Here is a 13,432-nt window from a genome sequence, read left to right on the forward strand (position 1 = left end):
TCCACGGAGGCAAAACCCATGTTTACATACTTCACAGTTCTCACTTTTATGGGGGCCTTCCAGAAGGTCTTCTGAAACCGGAGGAGGCAAAGGCAGGAGGACTCTGGATTCTTGGTAACAATTTTGGAGGATTTTCCGGACGAGGTTATGAAGGACAAACACGACGGTGTCGTCACGGAAAGAAGGTTCCTCATACTTGGGACTCACGCAACAATTACACTTCTGTCCAAATGCACGCATTTTCACCTGGCCTGAAGAACAGTCCAGACGCACGTGAAAGAGAACGGTCGCCTGCGCTGATTTCCAGGAACGGGAACAATTTGAACACTTAAACCTGATGGGAGAAAAGAAGATCGATTATTCGTGGGTCCCTGAGAATTCAAAATGGGCACAAGCAGTCTGTAAGAGATGATGACCCCCCCCTCCTTCGCCAGGCGAGATTTTAAATATGTGCAGGAAGGACTTTGAGCTGCACCTGAAAGGGAGTTACCGGTAGAGCTGCTAACATTGGTATAAAATCTGAGCCTTAGAGTTGGAGATGACATCTCAACTGGTGTGGCAAGAAGTTTTAAAAGTCGTGCCTGGAAGGAAAACATCATTTGGCTTCTACTTCAAGCAGCAAAAATATTTTGGACCAGAATTAATTAGTAGAGTCATCGGGAAGCTCGGACTCACAACTGGCCCTTCCTTGGTCTCGTTATGTGCTATCAGGTCTTCTTGGTCGGTCATACAGTAGGGTCCACTGTATCTGTGGTCATGGGTGACAAGCTCCCCACCGCGGATGCTGAAAATATGGGTTTCGGTGTCTGAGCAGGGATTTGAACACAGGTCTCTGAGTCCTGATCCATCGCTCTATCTACTCCTCCATACACACCTTGACTTTCTGCTGCACCTCACCTGGCAAACAGGTTCTTCTGCTCGTAGCAATGCCATCCATGCGGCACCTGGCTGTTTTTGAGGTCTTTGGTCAACGTCCACTTGTCCCATGGTTTGTATTTGGCTATTTTCTTCTTAAATTCTGATTCCCAGTTCAGCATATTGCCAAGTTCCCCTTTCAGGTCCTTTCAGCCACTTTTTGAGCTGCTGTTTCCCAGCTCACAAGAAAAGGCACAAACCACTTTGTAAGAGGGTCCACCTCTTTCCTTCAGCTGCGTCCCTTTTCGTTTCTATTTGATTTTCTACTCTTCAGCTCCCAAACAAACGCTAGAGGAAGAGGAGGAGGAGGAATGAAAGCTGGTGATAAACGAAACCGCAAGGCTGATATGTGTTGTTTCAAACACATTTCCTCCTCTTTTTTTGCAATTGCTTCAGTTGTGTCCTCAGCATTCTTGCTCAAATGTTCGGCCTTTCCTGCCCGTGCAGGTAAGCCCAGAAAGCTTCTTTGTGTAGCTGCAGCCATTACAAAAGAAGATAAAACAGTATAAAATAATCCAGTACATTGCTTAGCTAAAAGTCTGCCAAAACCAACATTCTAGCAAACACAATTGGCTCAACTTTCAAAAAACAAAATAAAAGCAGTTCACCATCACTACAAAACCTTCTTCTTAAAACTGTCACTCTAACAGTGTTTGCCAACTGTGGTTCCCCAGATATTCTTGGACTACAACTCCCTGAAGTCTTCACCATTTGCTGTGCTGGCCTGGATTTCTGGGAGTTGTAGTACAGGAATCTCTGGGGACCCAAGGTTGAGAACCACTGCTCTAAATGAAAAACAGGCAACCTTTTGGGAAATATACATTGCTCTATCCCCCAGTAAAAAGCGTATCAGGTATGTCTCAGATCTACTGAATGCAAGACCTAACTCTTTGAACAGAGTTACGCTTGGGTTCCTATAAACTGGGCAAACAAGTAACTAGTGAATCAGGTCCTCAACTGCATCTTAGTTCCACCGGAACAACCTCTCTCCTCCGAAGGAAACTGTTTATACAGTCCCTCAACCACTGCAGAATTCACAGACTGGGACTATAAAGCTGTGGAAACTTGCCAGTTACAAGCCGTGATGGGGATGTACAATCTCCAGGCTTTGAAGGAAGGGACCTCCAAAGGCCAGATGCAGGGGAAGAGGGGGATCGGGAGACAGGGATCTCGTGGTCTCATGGGCTCCCAGAGGCATCTGGTGGGGCCATGGTGAGATCCAGGGAGCTGGACTAGAGGGGCCCTTGGCCTGATCCAGCAGGGCTCTTCTGAGGTTCTTATGTAAGAGGTGTTCTTAATACTTCCTTCCTGCTGGTAGCCACATCTCGGATGTCACCGAAAGTGATAAACAAGTTGTGAAATGGTCACTCTGTGGGTAGCAAATTGCTTCAACTGGAGAATCAAGTCAAAGGAGACCAGCAAAGGAGGTGACGTTACCAGGTCTATCATTCGGGTGGTTACCATTAAGGAAGTAAAAAAAATTATAGTTCATAATTATGCTGTAAAAGGCTTTACCATAACATTGATCACCCTATCCTTTGATTCCCAACCTGCGCTTAGGCGAGGACTGAGATTGCAAATTGTCCATGTTGAGATGACTTATGAGATGGTCCTCGTTTAGATCGACTGGGCCATTTAAGTCTCCCATCAAAATTAGAGATGCTCCATAACCCAGTTTCTTCCTGTGCAGGAGTGCTTTGAGATTCAGTTCTGGTTCCGGAAGGCAGTGTCAGCATATCAGCCCTGTTTCTTTATAGCTGCTGCTCTGAGTTTTTTTTTAAATCTAATGTCTTTTTAAAGATCTTCCAGTGTCTCTTGCCTGTGTGATTGGTTCAAACACTGGGCTTTCCACCAGAGGTGCACAGATTTGTATTTTGGATGTCGGTCCAGAGTAACATGGCCCCTGAGGAATTCTGGGATCAGTAGTCAGAAAACATAAAAGGCCCTGTCTTATTTTCGTGGAAACACGGTACTCTCCCACCCACTTTCCACCCCAAAATCTGAATGCTCTATTTAAAAAAAAGTTGCCTGTTGAAATGTTTCACTCCTCATCCAAGTAGCTTCTTGGGTCTGAGACCCCTGGATAGATCCTCAATCCTCCTCCTTGGTTTCACTTCCCCCTGGTCTGAACAGGCTCCATTAGAAGGGCAAAAGACTGGGGGAAGGAGATGAGGGATAATGCCACTTCTGCAGTCCTTCTCAGCCCCTTGCCATGGGTCCTTGGTGGCCCTTAAGAGTGGTCTTTCGTTACTAACGGAGGGTGTTCCTTCCCCTTCCAGCAAACCTTTGGTTGAACGCATTGGGTGCATCTGAGTAAATGGCATGCTTTCCAGTGCAGGGGAAGGAAGGGGGGAAGGGAGGAGATGGAGGGAAGAACTTTGTCTGCACCCTGGAGGCCAAGCCGTAGCTGATGGCCCTGAGCTCCATCTTCCCTTCCCAGGCCAGAGCAATAGATCTCCCCACTTTCCATGGTTTCCCCCTCCCTCCTCATTTGGCATGGCATGAAGAGGAGACCAAGAGACAGTGGGTGATCAGCATCAGCCAAATAACGTGGGAAGGACAAGTTAATCACATTTTTTTTAGTTGAAACAACTTAAATAACAAATTTTAATTTTACAAGGCTATTTACTACAATTACATTAAAATGCTGTTATTACAAATGGGTACCATTATAAAAGCAGCAGAACATGTTTCATAAAGGAAGAGGCAGAGTTACTTAGAAAACAAAGCCAAAAGAAAAGTTTTTTTGCATGTTTCGGGGGGGGCAGCGGTGGTTATGGGTCTCCATTGCCTGACTTAACCTGAAGAGATGGATGGACGGACGGGGTGGGGGGGGTGACTTAATCCGTCCATGTGTGTTTCAGCCCTATGGCAAGGCATCATGACAGGGAGGGGGGATTAACAGATTACAGCCATCAAAGAAAGCCCTTTTAACCAAATATGCAACTGTGCAACTTCCATCTGGGAGGGTGGGGGAATCAAGTCACAGAGCCTTTTGGAAAGGTCTCCGGGCAGGAATGGAAAAGAAAACCAATGGGGGGGGCAGCTGCAGGGGTGTGTGTGAGAGACCTGCAGCAAGAGCAAAAAGGAGAATTCTCTGATCTCTTTAACACAAATGCTATATATTTATCTACAAGCTTAAAACTACAGTAGACAAACTCATCCAGCTGGGGGTGAAGTTATCAGCACAATCGTCCTAAACTCTCTCCACTATATATATATATATATAGTAAAAAAAAAATATATATATATAGTAAAAAGAAGTGCAATCTCTTAACATTTCCTATTTGAAGACTGTGAGAAGAGGAGAGGATCCTCATTTCAAGGCCGCCCTTGTGCCACTTTCTAACCCAACATTTGCTTGCAGCATATTTTGCAGCAGAATCTGAGTCCCCTCCGCTCCCCAAGATTTGCACGGGGTCCCCTTCTCCAAGTCCCCTCTCCGAGGGTCTGCGCCTTGAAGGTTGGTGGGGACAAACACACACACACACACACACACACACACAGAGGCTCCCCAACCTCGAGAAGGCCAGAAGGGGGGGCAGGAACAGCACAGCAGTTACAGCCCCCCTCCCCAAAGCAACAGGGCGTGGTCCCTCATGCACAGGCCACTGTCCAGAATCCAGGCTCTCCGCCACCCACCATTTCTCTGAATGACGTGGGGCGGGGGGGGGAGAGGTTCTTCTCCCCTCCCTTTGCAGACTGACAGGGTAGGCCCACATTTCCTACACAGCAGGAAAGGAAGGAAGGAAGGAAGGAAGGAAGGAAGGGAGGGAGGGAGGAAGGAAGGAAGGGAGGAAGGAAGGAAGGAAGGAAGGAAGGAAGGAAGGAAGGAAGGAAGGAAGGAAGGAAGGAAGGAAGGAAGGAAGGAAGGAAGGAAGGAAGGAAGGAAGGAAGACCCTGCGGACGGCCTTCTCTGCACTCTTTCCACCCATGCTGGGTGGGCCCATGCGTGCGCGCCACCCACCACCCAAGGGTGGGCACCCACAGTATTGTACAATGGCACGAGGTGCTTGTGAACTCACAGTCCCAAGGTCAAAAGATGCATAGTTGTCTGGACTCATCCCTTCCTTCCTTCCTTCCTTCCTTCCTTCCTTCCTTCCTTCCTTCCTTCCTTCCTTCCTTCCTTCCTTCCTTCCTTCCTTCCTTCCTTCCTTCCTTCCTTCCTTCCTTCCTTCCTTCCTCTCTTTAATGAAACAGGACAGTTTCATACACTGAATCCGGGTGGGGAAAGGCCAGCCAGAGGCTCCTCTCCCTGCGCCTTCAGATGGAAGCTCCACCGTGGCCGCCTCCCCTCCAGAAACACCAGATCTGCCCTGGGCCACCCACCCCAGCCCCCAGCCCCCTTGCCCTGCCCAGAGACAGGGAGAAAAACACCAGGTCCCCAGCTGTTCCCGGAAACCCTTCAGCTCTAGCCAGCCCAGCCGTTTCCAAGGCAGAGGCAGGCGGGTGGGTAGGCAGGGAGGGAGGGAGGGGGGACCCCTTCCTCAAAGGAAGCAGGCGTGGGTCCGGGGTGGTGGTGGGAGATCCAGGAGGGTAAAAAAATCCAGGAGGGCAGCGGACGATCCAGGCCAATGGTGCCGCGTTGTCATTTACACAGACACACACACACACAAGTTCTCTTCCACCTGAGCCCTTTTGGTTGAGGTATAAAGCGACAGGAGTGAAGACCGCCTGGCTTGGCGGTGGCTGCCCAAGAGTCACCCGGCAGAGTGGAGGAAGAGGCGAAGGTCTTCGGGGCAGGCACACGTTGGGCCGAGCGCCTCCCCCCTTCCCAGTCCCTGGCAGATGGTGCGCAATGTCCCCATCCAGATGACCCCTGCCGGCTCAGGCATTGATCCAGGCCCACCACCTCACACACCACCTCTCAGTTCCCCCCCCACACACACACACATCATGGCTGAACCCACGGTGTGCACCTTGTGTAGGGCCATGCTGAAGAACGAGGACCATAAGAGAGCACGCACGCACGCACGCCACCCCAGAGCTGCCGCCTGTCCTCTCTGGCAGCCTGGGCCTCATCCTGTCTGGACAGGCGAATGGTCCTGGAAGGCAGCCCCGTTCTGCCCACTCTGCCTGCCGGTTCCCATTTGCAGCATCCGTGCAGAGGGTGGTGGTTGAGATGCTGGCAGGCCACCCTCGCTGCACGGCTGAGGGGTGGGGGGGCGCGACCCCTGACTCCCAAGGAGGCTGGCTGGTGTTGGCCCCAAAAGCGAAGGCCAAGGCTTCAGCGGCTGCTCGGCCTCCGAGGCCGAGCTCAGCATCCTGAGATCTGAAGGGCTTTGAGCCAGAGGGCGCGAGGGTGGACCAGCGAGCAGCCCTCACGGCCCGGCACCTTGCGCCCGGGTCAGGCGGGGGGGAGGGCAGGGCCAAACCTTGGCATGGGTGGTGCAGGGGAAAGGGGAGACGAAGGGGCAAAGCGGCCAGCCTTCCCCCTCTTGGGTTCGCTTCCCTGTCTGGGGAAAAACAGGCTCGGAGGCAAAAGGGGGGCACAGGGGACCCCCGCCCCCTCCTTCAGCCACGGTTTTCTCCTCCACGTCCACGAGGACCAAAGGCCCCCACCGCCTTGGACCCAGAGACACACACACACCCCGAGGCACGCAGGACCGGCCGACGGAAGGAAGGCTGGGGGAGCTGGCGAGGGAAAGGTGGGTGCGCTTCGCCCTCTGGCACGAGGTTCTCCTTCCCCGATGATGCCGTGGGGGCGGCCCAAGGTGCTGGGATGATTCACCGGCTCCTCAGCTGAGCGGGTTTCCGAAGGAGCAGGGCGACAGGACGTGGTCCCACTGCTGGGAGAAGGAGGGAGGGAGGGAGCCCATGGCAAGGAAACAGAGAGAGAGAGAGAGAGATACTAATTAACAAATGTCCAGACTACAGCAATTTTGTTCATTTCATTTATTTTATTTTATTTTTCATTTTGACCACATGGAATGCAATAAGGAATGCATATCTCAACTTGTTAACTGGTTGCAATTCACTGCTGCGATTTATGCCATTGCATTTACAGCAGTGATGTTCTGGCTAGTGTGTACGATAGTTGGATAATACTGTAGCATGTTTTCATTTCCTAAATAAAGACAAAGATTCTTTTTCATAGACCTTATAGACTGAAAAGGCAGTAGGTTTCCAGTCAAGTATTCATGGCACATCGTACCAATACATACAGTTTGATCATTCTCACTACAAATGGACTTCTGCCTGTGATTTGTTTCTCTGAAACCCAAAACTGATACCCTGTTTCCCCGAAAATAAGCCCTACCCCAAAAATAAGTCCTACTTAAGTGAAAACCTGCCCTCCACCATTATGCAGCATTGTGCAGCAACCAGAAGATTATATGACTGTATTTGAATAAATGTAGATTGTTGTACCCCCTTCATGGATTGCTGCCTTGTCATGGCAAAGGGGCTTGAGTAACTCAGAGAAGCTATGGGCTGTGCCGTGCAGGGCCACCCAAGACGGACAGGACATAGTGGAGAGTTCCGACTAAACGCAATCCACCTGGAGTAGGAACTGGCAATGCCACTCCAGTATCTTTGCCAAGAATGCCCCATGATCAGAAACAAAAGGCTAAAAGATATGACGCTGGAAGATGAGCCCCTCAGGTCGGACGGCATCCAACATGCTACTGAGGAAGAGCGGAGGACAAGTACAAGTAGCTCCAGAGCTAATGAAGTGGTTGGGCCAAAGCCAAAAGGACACTCAGCTGTGGACGTGCCTGGAAGTGAAAGGAAAGTTCGATGCTGCAAAGAAAAATACTGCATAGGAACCTGGAATGTAAGATCTATGAACATTGGGAAGCTGGAGGTGGTCAAACAGGAGATGGCAAGAATAAACATCGACATCCTGGGCATCAGTGAACTAAAATTGACAGGAATGGGCGAATTCAATTCGGATGATTATCATATCTACTATTGTGGGCAAGAAGCCCATAGAAGGAATGGAGCAGCCTTCATAGTCAACAAAAATTATTTATTTATTTATTTGTTCAATTTATATCCCACCCATCTGGTATATTCTACCACTCTGGGAGGCTTACAGCATAATTTATATTACAGCATTATCATACAAACAATAACAAAAGAGTGAGAAAAGCTGTAATGGGATAAAGGTAAAGGTAAAGGTTCCCCTTGACAGTTTTTGTCCAGTCGTGTCCGACTCTAGGGGGCGGCGCTCATCCCGCTCTTCAAGCCATAGAGCCAGCATTTGTCCGAAGACAATCTTTCCGTGGTCACATGGCCAGTGTGATTTAGACACGGAACGCTGTTTACCTTCCCACCGAGATGGTACCTATTTATCTACTTGCATTTGCATGCTTTCGAACCGCTAGGTTGGCGGGAGCTGGGACAGGCGACGGGAGCTCACTCCGTCGCGTGGATTCGATCTTACGACTGCTTGGTCTTCTGACCCTGCAGCACAGGCTTCTGCGGTTTAGCCCACAGCGCCACCACGTCCCCCTTGTAATGGGATATAATCTCAAAAATGATAGAATGATTTCAATACGAATCCAAGGCAGACCTTTCAACATCACAATAATCCAAGTTTATGCACCAACCACCAATGCTGAGGAGACTGAAATTGACCAATTCTATGAAGACTTACAACACCTTCTAGAACTGACACCAAAGAAAGATGTTCATGTCATTATAGCGGACTGGAATGCTAAAGTAGGGAGTCAAGAGATAAAAGCAACAACAGGAAAGTTGTTTCCCAAAACGAAGCAGGGCAAAGGCTAATAGAGTTTTGTCAAGAGAATAAGCTGGTCATCACAAACACTCTTTTCCAGCAACACAAGAGGCGACTCCACACATGGAAATCACCAGATGGGCAATGCCAAAATCAGATTGATTACATTCTCTGCAGCCAAAGATGGAGAAGCTCTATACAGTCAGCAAAAACAAGACCTGGAGCTGATTGTGGCTCTTATCATCAGCTTCTCATAGCAAAACTCAAGCTTAAACTGAAGAGAGTAGGAAAAACCATGGGGCTAGTCAGGTATAATCTAAACCAAATCCCTTATGAATACACAGTGGAAGTGAAGAACAGATTTAAGGAACTTGATTTGGTAGACAGGGTGCCTGAAGAACTTTGGATGGAGGCTCGTAACATTGTCCAGGAGGAAGCAACAAAAACCATCCCAAAGAAAAGGCAAGGCAAGAAAGCAAAGTGGCTGTCCAACGAGGCCTTAGAAATAGCAGAGAAGAGAAGGGAAACAAAATGCAAGGGAGACAGGGAAAGTTACAGAAAATAGAATGCAGACTTCCAAAGAATAGCAAGGAGAGACAAGAGGGCCTTCTTAAATGAACAATGCAAAGAAATAGAGGAAAATAACAGAAAAGGAAAAACCAGAGATCTGTTCAGGAAAATTGGAGGTATTAAAGGAACATTTTGTGCAAAGATGAACATGATAAAGGACAAAAATGGGAGGGACCTCACAAAAGCAGAAGACATCAAGAAGAGGTGGCAAGAATACACAGAGGAATTACCAGAAAAAAATTGGATATCCTGGACAACCCAGATAGTGTGGTTGCTGACCTTGAGCCAGACATGGGAGTGCCTGAACACCTTATCAACCTCCTGAGAAACCTATACGTGGGACAGGAAGCAACAGTTAGAACTGGATACGGAAACACTGATTGGTCCAAAATTAGGGAAAGGAGTACGACAAGGCTTTATACTGTCCCCCTGCTTATTTAACTTATATGCAGAATACATTGTGCAAAAGGCCGGACTGGAGGAATCCCAAACGGAATTAAGATTGCGGGAAGAAATATCAACAACCTCCAATATGCACCTGAGACAACAAAATTTCTTGGACCAAATCTGGCGGAGCTGCTACTAGGACGATGCACTGGGCAGCGTTTTAGGAGTGGAGAGCAACAAGGAAGAAAGGGTGCCAAAGTTAAACTCTTCCGGCTTATATGGATCAAAAGATGGCAAGAAGGCACCCCAGTTGGATGGCACCTTTTGTTTTGTGAGCACGGAGGGGGATTTCCTTCTCCATCACAGTTCTTCCTGCTGGTGGAAGAACAGGCTCAACAGAAGGGAGGCCCCTCAAGACAACAGGAGACAGTATCTCTCGGCCTCGTTAGGAAAACATGTCACAGCACCTCCTTCCTTTCAGGTTTTCTCTTTCTGCGCATGTGGGTTCGGAGTGTTATAAATGGAAAGGATCTTCTTGAAGAGAAATGATTCATTCTTCTTAGGCATTTCTAGAAGGTAGACAATTTGACTGTGCATTCCCCATAGGTGTGTTCTGGTTGCATATAATCAAGATACGTGAATTGTTGAAGGTGTGGTTTTGTTTGTTTTACCCTTGTCACTGCCCAGGGCAGATCTGAGCTCAGATCTCCTGAGTTTGAGTTCAACACTTTATCCCCGATTCCACACTGGCTCTTACCTTGAGCCGATTTTTCACCTATGCTGTAAGTCGCTGGTAGGGCAGAACATAGGAGACAACCAGCTGGGAAGGAGAAGCTACGGATGAATCAGAGACCGGAGAAAAGACTAAACAAGGTTCCTCTAGGCTGGCGATTCGGTCTTGGAAGTTCATCCGCCATCTTTTCACATCCTCACATCAGCATTATGCAGCAAACATGGAGTTAAGGCTCCTGTATGACTTGCATCACAACAGCAGTCTTTGAAAAGTAGTCCTACAGAGTAGGGGCAGGATCTGTCCTTGATCATCCCACAGTGCAGGACATGTCATCATGGACTACAGAAAGCGAGAAATAGGCTGAATATCAGGAAAAACATCTTAACCATTGGAGCAGTATGAAATAGAGCCAACGACTTCAGGAGGTGGTGAGTGTTCTAATGCTGGAGACATTTGAGAGAAAACTGGGCCACCCTCTGTCCGATCTGCTTTGACTGGGATCCCTGAGAAGAGGGTTGGACTTGATGGCCTTAGAGGCCCCTCTCCACTCCATGATTCCATGATCATGTACAGTTCCCAGACATTATAAGGTCAGTAGGCTGTGGGCTACCAGCCAGTTCCTGGAAAATCAGCAGGTTTTCAAGCACTTTTGCAAAGAATGTTAGACCAGAGAGCATCCTTGGTCCAGATCTAGGACAAAGCTACTTTCTGGAATTGCAAATTCCAGCATGCTGGTTAGGGAGAATCTAGCATTTACAGCTTGTGGGAAACTTCTGCTTAAAAGTTGTAGCTGCATTCTGTTCCAGTGACGGGCATACACTCCTGGCAGGAAGCGGCAGCTGCCAGCAGGTGGGATGACAACTTCTTCTGCCCTTTTTCTTAGAGGTAAGGCATAAGTTCAAAAAGTTATTTCAGCCAATCCTGGTTATGATTAGGTAACTAGTATCTTATCTGAATTCTAACAACATACTATGGAACTCGTGCTAAATCAATAAAAAGAGCTCTCAGGGCGTTGCCTGTGGGCTCCGCTGGTTTGGACATCTGCTCCTTTCTTCCAAAGCAATTAGCCTTCCTTTGTTCCGTGATCACCCACAATCACCCAACTTTTCCAAACTCTCAGGAAGGCCCTGCTTAATGTCCCTCAAGCAAACAGCCCTCCCCATCTCAGGAAGCGTTCCCCGTTTCCTGTGGTCTAACAGAACAACCACTTTCTGACCACACAGACCTCAGATGTCTACCAGCAATCAATTGCGCCGTGAGGTCTAGTCATGCCCCGAGGATGTTAGACGGATGCTTTATCAATTCACAGAGGCCTCCAGGCATGACATTTCCCTACATGAGCTACAGAGTTCACAGCACAGAAAGCCTTTCAAGTCAGCATTTTCCACTGCAAGAACAGAACTGCTCACTTTAGAGCACTCACCGGGCAAAATTAGTTGGCTTTACTCAGCAGCTTGTGAAAGCAGACATGTAGGTGGAGGGGAAATTCATAAAACACGGGGGGGGGGAATGGTGCTGCCTAACTCCTGCACCATGAATACCAGTGTCCACCGTGTTGAAAATAATTATCAGGATCATCTTAGACCTGCAGAGCTGGAAGGGACCCTACCGATCATCCTGTCCAGCCCTTATCAAGGAGGCACCAAGGGGGAATCGAACCCATAACCATACCTAAACCCCTGAGCTATCCAGCATATTATACTTGCAGCTGAGTGCTTTGTATCCTGGGTTCAGCCTCTGCCAACACAGAGAAGGCCAAAGGACAGGGTCTGGAATGTTATTTTATTAAAGACCCTGTTTCATGACAGGCCGATGGTCATCATTGCCATTGTTGATCTGCTCAGCTCATATTGTCCAGGTATGTGTCACTGAAGGATGCCTACTACTGGTGCTAAATCCCCAAATTGTCGGCAGACGGCCAACCAGATGTGCCGGGGAAACAGTTTCTCAATGGCGTTGGTTCTTGAACAAAATGTCCCAAGGTCGACGGGCTCCTGTTGTGTCCATGCAGAAGAACACACCCGTCGTACTTTTTTTGCACACGAGATCCAGCTTTCTAAGAACGAGGGACCTTTCCTGCATAAAAGAAAAAACAGACACCAGGATGCAGTCCCTTTGCTTCTGTGTGCAGCCCTTCTGGGAACCTCAAAAGCCAAAGAGGTCTTCTTGCTCTTTTCCTACTAGAAGGAAGTGGATAATTTGTGCAAGGTTGCATGAAGTTGTGCTTTCTCTCTCTTTATTATTATTATTATTATTATTATTATTATTATTATTATTATTATTATTATTATTATTATTATTATTATTATTATTATTATTATTATTATTATTATTATTTACTGTATAAGAGATTGCTTTCCAACAGTAATCACATGTTAACCACTGATGTATTTCAATAAAAACCTTTGTTGTGATCTATATTCCTGAAGATGCAGATCTGTGTGGCTTTCGGGGTGTGGGGGTGTCTCTCTTTTCTGGAGCATGTAGAGCGTGCAAACCTCAGAGTCCCCTGGAGTCCACCTAGAGCGCCCTGATGGAGATTTTTGCACTTGCAGAGAGATGTAGCACAGGCAGCAGGTGGACATGCACCTCCCAAAGATAGAACTCCTTTCCTTTTGATTTCCATCCGCACCCCCTGCATTTGGAGCTAGCGTCCCCATTGTGGAGGGCTCTCCAACCACAGTTCTCGGGGACCTTTTTCTTCCTCCGTGGCAGCTGAAACACCCCTTTCCTTCTGGCACCTCCCATCTTTCTCTCTCTCCCAGCGAATGCTGAGATGCCTGGTTTACCCCTCCGTTCTTCCGCTCGACACAGGAGAAGACCAGTTTCCTATCCAGGATGCTGGTCCGGGCCACCATGTCTTCTTTGTGACCTCTCCATTCTGAGATTCGTGGCCTTCTCCCGCTCTCCAAAAACCGTCCTTCCCTCCCAAACACTGAATGCTCTTCTTCCCAAGCCTCAAATATTGTCTCTTGTGGAACAAAGTCACTTTCTCCTATTCTGCTTTCTTCATCCCAGGAGGCCCTGGAGGTGGAACATTTTTTTCATGCCTGCAAATAATGATGGCAATGGCTTGAATAAGGCCCTTTACCTGCTTGGCTTTCTCATTTTTTCCTACAGGCTCCATGAGTTGACGTTCTTCA

Source organism: Pogona vitticeps, chromosome 3 (genome assembly GCF_051106095.1).
Source record: "Pogona vitticeps strain Pit_001003342236 chromosome 3, PviZW2.1, whole genome shotgun sequence".
Taxonomy (NCBI): domain Eukaryota; kingdom Metazoa; phylum Chordata; class Lepidosauria; order Squamata; family Agamidae; genus Pogona; species Pogona vitticeps.